Below are 10997 nucleotides of genomic sequence, written 5' to 3' on the forward strand. Positions count from 1 at the left end.
CAAGAATGTTTGTCAAATGATTTAATTAACTATAAGCTGTTGTAAGGTTCGTAGCAAGCAAGTAGAGTGACCAGATATATACAAAAACATCATTCCCCTACCCTGACCCCATATATGATATATTTAGAACGGGTAAGGCTGGAGGTAAAGATGCTAGTTAGGAGGTTACTGCAATAGTTCTTGGCCAGAATGAAAGGCAGGCATGCAAGGAATGAGAAAGGGATTCTGGCATTAGGATGAACCACAGCTGTGTATTGTTCCTCTCAGAATGGATGATAACCTCCCTTCTAGTAGATTTTTTTTTTTTCTTTTTTTCAGACAGAGTTTCGCTCTTGTTTCCCAAGCTGGAGTGCAATGGTGCAATCTCGGCTCACTGCAACCTCCGCCTCCAGGGTTCAAGTGATTCTCCTGCCTCAGCCTCCCGAGTAGCTGGGATAACAGGCGTGCACTACCATGCCCAGCTAATTTTTTATAGTTTTAGTAGAGACGGGGTTTCACCATGTAGGCCAGGCTGGTCTTGAACTCCTGACCTCAGGTGATCCACCCACCCCGGCTGCCCAAAGTGCTGGGATTACAGGTGTGAGCCACCGTGCCTGGCCAGATGCTAGTAGCGTTCAGTGGGTCGAAAGAGGGTCATCTCTTCCCTGGGGCAATATTTGTGAGTAAATACAGTGACCCTGTAGCACCAACTAGATGGTCATCTTATACTCAGGGTGGACATTTCTGTTAGCCCCCACGTGTATAAGCACCTCTCACAGACAGTTCACATTTCACAGAAGTATCAGATGTGCCAGATAATGAGGGGAAGAAGTAAGACGCTGACCCTGCCTCCATGGAGTCATGGTCTACACAGATAGACAATGAAGAAAAGCAGACAACTGTATAGCTTAAAATGTTGATAAGTGCTAGAAAGAAAAAAGGATAGAATACTATGAGAAAGCACAGGAAAGGAAGCTAGGTTGGATTACAGAGTCAGAGAAGGCCTCTCAGAGAAAGTGACACTTGTCTTGAGACCTATAGGATTCTCAGGAGCTGGCTAGACAGAGGGAGCAGTAGAGCCTAGGCCCTGACATGAGAGCAGTTTGGTGAGTTCAGGAGCCCAGAGCAGGCTGCTGTGACTGGAATTGACAGAGGGATGAACTCCTGAAGGGCCAGAACTTTCAGGGCTTCAAGGGCTCCTAGTAAGAAGTCTAGGTTTTGTCCTCACTTGTGGAGGGTTATTTCCTCTTATGCTTTGTAATTCTGGAAAGTGCAGATTGTATGAGAATCACATTCAGTGGAGGTGTATGAGAATCCTGTGCAGCAGAGGTTTTGAGTTGAGGATAGAAGCCTCTATATAACAGGTTTGGTGTTTGCTTCTACTAAAGATACATCCTCTCCTTGGGAGGGAGAGGCAGATAAGGCTGGGGAGAGGGAGAGTGCCAGTGCTGGGAAAGAAGAGAATAAAATGTAGAAGAGGAATGGGAGAGAGGATGGGGATCGGGTTGGAGATAGGTCAGAGATGGGTTTGGGAATGGGAATAGAGAGGCTACGCTTCATCGTGTGTCTTGTTTTCTTGGTGATAGGGGCCTCGGGTGCAGGACAGGAAACAAGGAGTACACAGGGTGACTTCTGACCAGCCCCGGGGGTCCAGCACTGGGCATTTTGTTCCTTAGCCAGTGCCTTGACTTCCTGCACGTACTAGGTTGAGAGAGGAATGTTCCTTAGCAACTGATTGGCTTGGAGTCTAGAGGACTGGTGGGGGTCTGGAACCACCTGCCCAGGGAAACCGATTCTCCCAACGGCTGGCTTACCCAGTAGCGACGGTTGCTTCTGACTAGCTCAGGCTCTGGAGACCCGCGCGCTCTCCTATGCGGCTGCGCGTCCCAGCAGCTCCCGCGAGAAGCGTCAGGCCCTGATTGGCTCTGGACAAACTCGCGTGTGCTTGCGGGGCGGGACTTCGCGGAGTTGGTATCCCCGTGCAAGGAGGTTGGCGAGGCCTCGGGGAACTTCCAGTTCAGCGAATCCGTTAGCTTTCCTCCACCTTAGTCACTTCCCCGTGAGGCACTCCGTGTTTGTGTACACGGTTATTCCACGTGTCAGTCAGTTCATCGGGCGCATCTGGAGTCATTGAAAACAGTAATAGGAAGTTAGACAAACCCGCTTGATGCAAAAATTCAGGAGGACATTCGGTTTTTAAGGAAACAGTGCTGAGGTAAGACCAGGCTGGAGCTCTTTGGAACCTGAGACTAGGAGGTAAATATGGAAAAAGAAACAATAATTTAGGGGGAGGGAAAAGAGATCGCCTGTGAAGACAACTCATGCATACACCAGGGCCTGGAGAAGGAAATGAGACTGGAAAGAGATCAGAATTTTATTTTTATTTCATTATTTTATTCATCTATTTATTTTGAGACAGTGCCTTGCTCTGTCACTCAGGCTGGAGTGCAGTGGCACAATCTCAGCTCACTGCAGCCTCGACCTCCCAGGCTCAAGCAATCCTCCCACCTCAGCCTCTGGAGTAGCTGCACACACAATGCCGGGCTGCTTTTTTTAAAATTGTTTTGTAGAGACAGGGTGTCGCTATGTTGCCCAGACTGGTCTCAAACTTCTGAGCTCAAGCGATCTTCCCACCTCAGCCTCCCAAAGTGCTAGGATTACAGATGTAAGAGATCAGAGTTTTTGAGTCTGAAGGACCCTTACCTAGTTTGCAGTAACCCTCCCGTTTTACCGAGGAGGAAAGAAAGGGGAAGCAGAAAGGGAACAGAACTTGCCCAGAGCTATCCAACGAGTTACTGGCAAAGCCCCAACTGGAACCAGTCCACAGCTCTTCCCAACCTTTGATTTGAGGTTGTAAATTAAAGCAGGAGGAGGAAGGATTTTGACAGTGGGGAAAAAAAGGAAAAGTGGCTTATGATGGAGAGATAGGATTTGTTATCTGGAAGCCTGAGTAGCATCTTGATGTAAGGAGGGAGTCGTTTTTTAAGAGAAGCAGAAATCAGAATGGAAAAACAGAGGGCTGATTCTTGAATCAAAACATCACTGAGCAGAAAGATGAGTCAAGAGCGGTCACAATTTAAATGCTAAGGGAACCAGGCAGGTGATGTGAATGATAAACACTTGCTTAGCACTTATTTTGTGCTGGGCTGTGTTCTGAGGGTTTTACATACATTAATTCATTTAATCATTTAATCCAACAATTCTGCCAGATGAATCCTGTTAAAATCTACATGTTATAAGTGAGGAAACTAGGGAAACCTGGAGAGGGGAAGTAATTTGCCCACAGTCACACGGCTGGCAAGTGGTGGAGGCCAAATTAAACTCAGGAAGGCTGACTCAGCACACGGTCTTAACCACTGTGTTATATGCACCTCCCAGGTGAGTGTAGCAGGGAGAGCACGGCCAGGAATGGACTGGAGAACAATTGTTCAGTGTTAAAGGGGAAAGTTAATATCTGCCATGTGTTGTTAGATCTAATTTATTAAAAAGTAGCTGGGAGTTCAGACTTTTATGTGAGGATCCTGATTTTTAAACATTGCAACTAATTAAAGTCTGTATGCAGGTTTCTTAATGCAGGCTAAATAAAACCCCTTGCATTTTAACTGCCTCACAAAGCCACTAATTTGCAAACTCTAGACTATCTTTGAAACGAGGAAGCAATTCCCTAGTGAGGGAAGGGCCTGGCCCAAAAAGACCTAGAAAACGGGAGGCAAAGACCAAGCCTTTGGACTGCTGGCCGTCCACTCACTGAAGAATCTAGGACCCTTCCTTTGAACTGGCTTCAGTACAAGTTGTATGGGTTTCCTGTTGCTTTCATAAGAATAACCACAACTTTAGCAGCTTTTTTGTTGTTTGTTTTGAGACCAAGTCTCGCTCTGTCACTCAGACTGGAGTGCAGTGGTACAATCTCAGCTCACTGCAACCTCTGTCTCCTGGGTTCAAGCTGTTCTCATTCCTCAGCCTCCCGAGTGCCACCACGCCTGGCTAATTTTTAAAAAATATTTTTAGTAGAGACAGGGTTTTGCCATGTTGCCCAGACTGGCCTGGAACTCCTGCCTTGTGTGATCCACCTGCCTTGGCCTCCCAAAGTGCTGGGATTACAGGCATGAGCCACTGGGCCCAGCCCAACTTTAGCAGCTTTTGAAGTAACACTCATGTGTGATCTCACAGAAGGTCAAAAGTTCCAGCATAGTGTGGTTCCTCTGGTTTTCTGCACCAGCTTTTACAAGGCCTGAATCACAGTGTCAGCAGGGGTATGTTGCTTTCTCGAGTCCCTTTGGATGAACCATTTCCAATCACATTCAGAATCAGTTCCACGCTTTGTAGTAGTGAGGTCTGCATTCCCTTGCTCGCTGTCTGCTGGGGTCATTGTCAGCTTCTAGGAGCTGCCCTCATGGGTTTGTGGGTTCGTTCCTTCATCTTCAAAGCAAACAATGGTGAGTCAAATCCTTCTTATGCTTCACATCTCTCTGACCTCCACTTCTGGCTCGTCTGTTCCCTTTCTTCCTCCTGAATCTCTCTGACTTTTCTGCTTTGAAAGTTTCATGTGATTACATTACATTCACTCAGATAGTCCAGGATGATCTCCTCAATTTAAGATCAGCAGATTAGTCACCTTCACTCCTTCAGCAAAGTCCCTTCACTCCATCAGCAAAGTCCCTTCACTGAAGCACGTAGATTAATGTTTAATTGAATAACCAGGGCACAGGAATCTTGGAATGGGAGACATCTTTAGAATTTTGCCTACCACACAAGTCCAGGGGGAAGACATTTGCAACTCACATTGTGCATAACTACATGCCTTTCCCACTGTCTCTCTCGAACCTTGTGAGGTAGACAGGACAGGTTGATTTATCATATTTTATACATGAGGCATGGGACTCAGGAGAAGAGGCTTGAACCATGATGACACAGCAGTTCTGAAGGCAGCCTGGCATACCAGAAAGGACACTGGGTTTGGAGTCCAGGGACCTAAATGATGACTTCAGGATGTCAATTTCTTGGCCCTGTGAGCCTGACCAGTTCCTCTGCTGTTCTGGGCCTCAGTTTCTTTATCTGTGAAGTGATGCATTGAGAACTACATCACAGTGCTGTTGTGAGATTAAGAATAATAAAATATGTGAAGCATGTGAATCTCCAGTGCACAGTACATGGGCCACCATGACTGTTCAGTATTTATTTATTTATTTATATTAAGGTATCTGCAGAGCCACAGTTAGAACTCAGATTTATTTATTTATATCTCTCTCTCTTTCTCTTTCTGTCTCTCTCTCTCTCCCTCCCCTTCCCGCTCCCCCCAGGCTGGAGTGCAGTGGCACGATCTCTGCTCACTGCAGCCACTGCCTCCGGGGTTCAAGTGATTCTCATACCTCAGCCTCCCGAGTAGTTGGGACTACAGGCACATGCCACCACACCTGGCTAGTTTTTGCATTTTAAGTAGAGAAGGGGTTTTGCCATGTTGGCTAGGCTGGTCTCGAACTCCTGGCCTCAAGTGATCTGCCCGCCTTGGCCTCCCAAAGTGCTGGGATTACAGGTGTGAGCCTCCACGCCTGGCCAAAACCCCAAATTTCTTGGTTCCAAATCTTTCATTTGATAAAGATTTATTATGCACCAGCTGTGTTCCAGATTGTGTGTTGGGTACTAGAGACACAAAAGTGACTCAGACTTGACTTTGAAAGGTAGACTCCATTATGTCACACAAAGGTACCTTGGGCATGACACACAAAGGCCACCCAGGAGTGGTACACAAAGGTGATTCCAACATGACACGCAAAAGATATTTGGATATGGCTAATTTTCTCAAGGAACTCACATCCTGGCCAGAATAGATAGAGTTACTTCCCTGCGTACTGTGAAGTGGCAGAAGCTGACCAAGGAGAGAGAGAGAAACAGAGGGGAGGTAGGGTTAGGTAGTATTTCTAGCAGCCTGCTAATAATCTGTCAAATTTTAGAGTTTATTTTGACAGTGAAGTGAAGCCAACAGACGGTAACGAACAGGAACTGACGTGATTGATTTATAATTTAAAAGGATGTCATGTGGATATGGAAATGTGAAGGGGCAATGGTGGAAATATCACTGGAACAATGGAGTCATGGAAATTCTACTGTCCTTCCTCAGCTGCAGAGCCCCCTGCATAGTCCCCTTGTCATCTTCCTCTAAAAGTTTTCTAAGAGTCCCCAAGGAGTCTCCTATCTCTTCACAGACAGGCCCCCTTCATCTGGTTCCTGCAAGCATGGGACCTTTACTTTTTTTGTGGCGGGGACGGAGTCTTGCTCTGTCACCCAGGCTGGAGTGCAGTGGCACGATCTCGGCTCACTGCCACCTCTGCCTCCCCGGTTCAAGCAGTTCTTCCACCTTAGCCCCCCCAGTAGCTGGGACTACAGGCACGTGCCATCACACCTGGCTAATTTTTGTATTTTTAGTAGAGATGGGGTTTCTCCATGCTGCCCAGGCTGGCCTTAAACTCCTAGGCTCCAGCAGTCTGCCCTCCTCGGCCTCCCAAAATGCTGGGATTCTAGCCATAGGCCACCGCACCTGGCCTAGAAGTTCACTTTTGGCTAGATTCCCTGGTAAGGCATTTTGTCAGTTTTCCAACTAGCACGACAATCAAATGGAGAAGAGATACGGTGGCGGGCTGTGTGGGGTTGTTGTAACAGCTCCACAGGGTCTTCCGAAAACCAGGCTCTCCATGTTGTTGTCAGCGACATCCCCAGATCTCCAGCTTTCATCCTCACAGTTGTCTCATAGTTGCCAGGTGGCTGCACCATCTCCAGCATCACATTCATCTTCCAGGAAGGAAGAAGGGGAAGGTGAGGAGGAGGAAATGGTGGTGCCGGTGTCAGAAAAGAAGAACTCCCAAAACTCCCCAGCAGATAGCCTCTTAAGTTTGGTATTTTAAGTAGACAAGTCTCTCAAAATGCGTGCTCAGTAATAAATCTAGCAGAGTTAAAGGTTTTTATTATTTATTTATTTATTTATTTATTTTTGAGACGGAGTTTCGCTCTTGTTGCCCAGGCTGGAGTGCAATGGTGCAATCTTGGCTCACTGCAACCTCCGCCTCCCGGGTTCAAGCGATTCTCCTGCCTCAGCCTCCCCAGTAGCTGGGATTACAGGCACCTGCCACCATGCCCAGCTATATATATTTATATATGTGTGTGTGTGTATATATATGTATATGTGTGTGTGTATATATATGTGTATATATATATTTGTGTGTGTGTGTGTGTGTGTTTTTATTTTTTTTTTATTTTTATTTTTATTTTTTTTTTTTTTTGAGACAGAGTCTCGCTTAGTCGCCCAGGCTGGAGTGCAGTGGCGCGATCTCGGCTCACTGCAAGCTCCGCCTCCCGGGTTCACGCCATTCTCCTGCCTCAGCCTCCCAAGTAGCTGGGACTACAGGCGCCCGCCGCCTCGCCCGGCTAATTTTTTGCATTTTTAGTAGAGACGGAGTTTCACCGTGTTAACCAGGATGGTCTCGATCTCCTGACCTCGGGATCCGCCCGCCTCGGCCTCCCAAAGTGCTGGGATTACAAGCGTGAGCCACCGCGCCCGGCCGTGTGTGTGTTTTTAGTAGAGACAGGGTTTTACCATGTTGGCCAGGCTGATCTCAAACTCCTGACCTCACGTGATCCACCTGCCTTGGCCTCCCAAAGTGCTGGGATTACAGGCATGAGCCACCGTGCCTGGCCAGGTTTTATTTATTTATTTATTTATTTTTTCTGCATTGTTCATGAGAGAGAAGAGTACAGTCCTACAGATTGGTATACAGTTTAGGAAAACAGAGATGTCAATTACAATGTTATTATTACCAGAGCAAGAAATCATCAGGTAAGACAACCCGTCAGAATTCCATTTTATGTGGGGATCATTTTCATGAGACATGGAATAATTTCTAACATCTTTGGAGTCTCATAAGACCATTTTGTTTAAATTGTTCTTCCAAGGGCAGATTCATATTAGCAAAGACTAGAACAAGTCAGCAGCCGTCATGAATATTCATACAAAACTGTATATTGCAGAGGAGAACATAAATGACATTCTTATAAACAGTCTCAGTTTTGCACAACATCAAATCAAATTCCTTGAACCATTTTATAACACAGAACAGTATCTTTTGATTCAGTGCTGCAGGGGCAGGAAACATGTCCTTCAACTCTTTCTGAGAGTCATGTACTTTATTATGAAAACTTATGTTTTTAAAACCAAGTCCTGGAATTTTATTAGCTAGTATTATATGGAAAAAAAAAAAAAAAAGGGCGGGGGGTGAGAAAAGCTGAGTAGGCTTTTATTCACTGATAATAATTTGATAACATTTTTCTTCTCCTTGACTCACTGGCCAGAACTCAAAAAAAAAAAAGCGGTGGAGGGGTGGGGGGAGAAAAGCTGAGTAGGCTTTTATTCGCTGATAATAATTTGATAACATTTTTCTTCTCTTTGGCTCACTGGCCAGAACTCTGCCATATGGCCACCCCAGATGAGGCAAGAAAACAGAGATATTATTTTTCAAATTGGTGGCTTGGTCACCTGAACAAATTTGAAATAGTAAGGAGGAAACAGAGGTTGGATATCAGGTAGGCAACTCTCAGGGTTTACCTGAGACATTGCCCTAGAGGAGATGAATAGCTAGGGCTGCTGAAGAGAGTCGGAGAGAGGAGGCTTCTTTCTGGTTGTGAGATCCAGGAGAGAACTTCCAGGAGGAGGTTACGTTTGACCTGGACTTGGAGAGAGAGAGAGGGTTTGAATGTGGGCAGAGGACAGAGCTGCAGAAGGACGCCATGACACGGGGAGTGGCCTGAGGAAACAGGCAGAGGAAGGATGTGTGGAGCATCTGTGGAAAGGATCCCTATTTCGGCCGGTGCAGTGGCTCCTGCCTGTAATCCTGGCACTTTGGGAGGCCAAGGCGGGCAGATCACCCGAGGTCAGGAGTTCGAGACCAGCCTGGCCGCCATGGCGAAACCCCATCTCTACCAAAAATACAAAAATTAGCTGTGCGTGCTGGCAGGCACCTTTAGTCCCAGCTACTTGGGAGGCTGAGGCGGGAGAATTGCTTGAACCTGGGAGGCAGAGATTGCAGTGAGCTGAGATCGCGCCATTGCACTCCAGCCTGGGTGACAGAGCAAGACTGTCTCAAAAAAGGGAAAAAAAAGAAAAATCTTTTTTTTTTGGTATGGAAAGAATGACAGGGTGCAGGCATGGGGAATATCGAGGTAAGGGAAAAGTGGGGCAAAATCAGGGAGGGCTCGAATGAAAGGCAAGGGAGTTTGGAATGTACTCTGTCTGCCCCTGAAATGTTGTTTATTTCTTGAATATCTCTCTTAAATATATCACCTTCTCTTTGTCCCCCATAGCTACCGTTCCAGCTCAGATTTCATCATCTTTCTCCTGGGCTGTTGTTTCCTCCTCAATGCAGACCCAGAGGGATCTTTAGAACACCCAAACCCGTTCTCCCATAGTTCAAAACCGTTCCATAATTTCCCTGAGCTCCCCCATTGACATGGGAGGGAGTCCGAGCTCCTCAGCCTGGCATTTGAGACTCTTTGAAGAGGAAGTGGAGTGGGAATGCAGACTGGAGAGAAGAAAGCAAACATGGTGTTGAGGCTTCACAAAGAGTTTGGGGACAACCCCTGTTCTTTTGTTTTTGAGGCAGGGTCTCACTGTGTTGCCCAGGCTGGAGTACAGTGTTGTGACCACAGCTCACTACAGCGTCAACCTCTCAGGCACAAGAGATCCTCCCACCTCAGCTTCCTGAGTAGCTGGAACTACAGGCATGTACCATTACACCCGACTAATTTTTTAAAATTTTTTTTTTTTATAGGGAGAGGGTCTCCCTACATTGCCCGGGCTGGTCTCAAACTCCTGGGCTCAAGTAGTCCTCCCACCTCAGCCTCTCAAAATGCTGGGATTACAGGCGTGAGCCACTGTGCCCAGCCCAACCTCTGTTCTTGAAGCTCCCCAGCATCAGGTCCCATCAGGCCCCTAATTCACCAGATTAACAGACCTTAGGGGTGGATTGAAAAGACTAGAGCCCCTAGCAAGCCGTGGACTTCTCCCTAGCCGCACCCCATGCCTCTTGCTGCTGCCCCTCTCCTCATCCAATCCAAATCCTGCCCTCCAGGACAGACCAATCTGAGGTCAGAGTTAGCAGCAGGATACATCCTGGTCCTCTCTTGCCTGTGAGGTCTCGCTGGGGCTGATGGCACTGCCGCTGCTATGGTTGGGTAAGTAGAAGGAGAGGCAGTGTGGAGGTATCTTGGGGAGGTGAGGGTGGGTAGGGGTGGAAGGCAGACAGGGCTGAAGTCAGATGAAGAGGTGAGAACATAAAAAATTAGGTACTTGGCCAAGCACAGTGGCTCATGCCTCGAATCCCAGCAATTCGGGAGGCCAAGTTGGGCAGATCACCTGAGGTCAGGAGTTGGAGACCAACCTGGCCAACATGGTGAAACCCTGTTTCTACTAAAAGTAGAACAATTAGCCAGGTGTGGTAGTGGACACCTGTAATCCCAGCTACTGGGGAGGCTGAGGTGGGAGAATTGCTTGAACCCAGGAGCGGGTGTTGCAGTGAGCCAAGATCGTGCCACTGCACTTCACCCTGGGTGACAGCAAGACTCTGTCTAAAAAAAAAAAAAATGTAGAATCTTTATTCTACAATATAGACCCTCAAGAAACCCTGATCTTTGAAGACCAGAGTTCAGGTTCAAGCTCTACCACCTTGAGTAATTCTCTTCAGTTTACTCACCTGGACAATGGGGTGTTCCCCGTCTATGCAGTGAAAGGAAGTTTATTTGTGGAAACCATTCAACCACAACAGTCCTAGGTTTCACAGGGGTGTCAGGGTGGGGAGGGGGTTCCAAATGAGCTAATGGATGGCGAGCACAATTATTCACTAACTATTCACTGTGACATGGTCCCTGTAGTGGAATGTGACTGAAGTCACAATCTGCAGTTATTGCAGGGGGCCACGTGCCTCTGTAGGTATTGTCCTTAATTATCACAATATTGTAGTGTTGGTATTATTGTA

Source organism: Theropithecus gelada, chromosome 19 (genome assembly GCF_003255815.1).
Source record: "Theropithecus gelada isolate Dixy chromosome 19, Tgel_1.0, whole genome shotgun sequence".
Taxonomy (NCBI): Eukaryota; Metazoa; Chordata; class Mammalia; order Primates; family Cercopithecidae; genus Theropithecus; species Theropithecus gelada.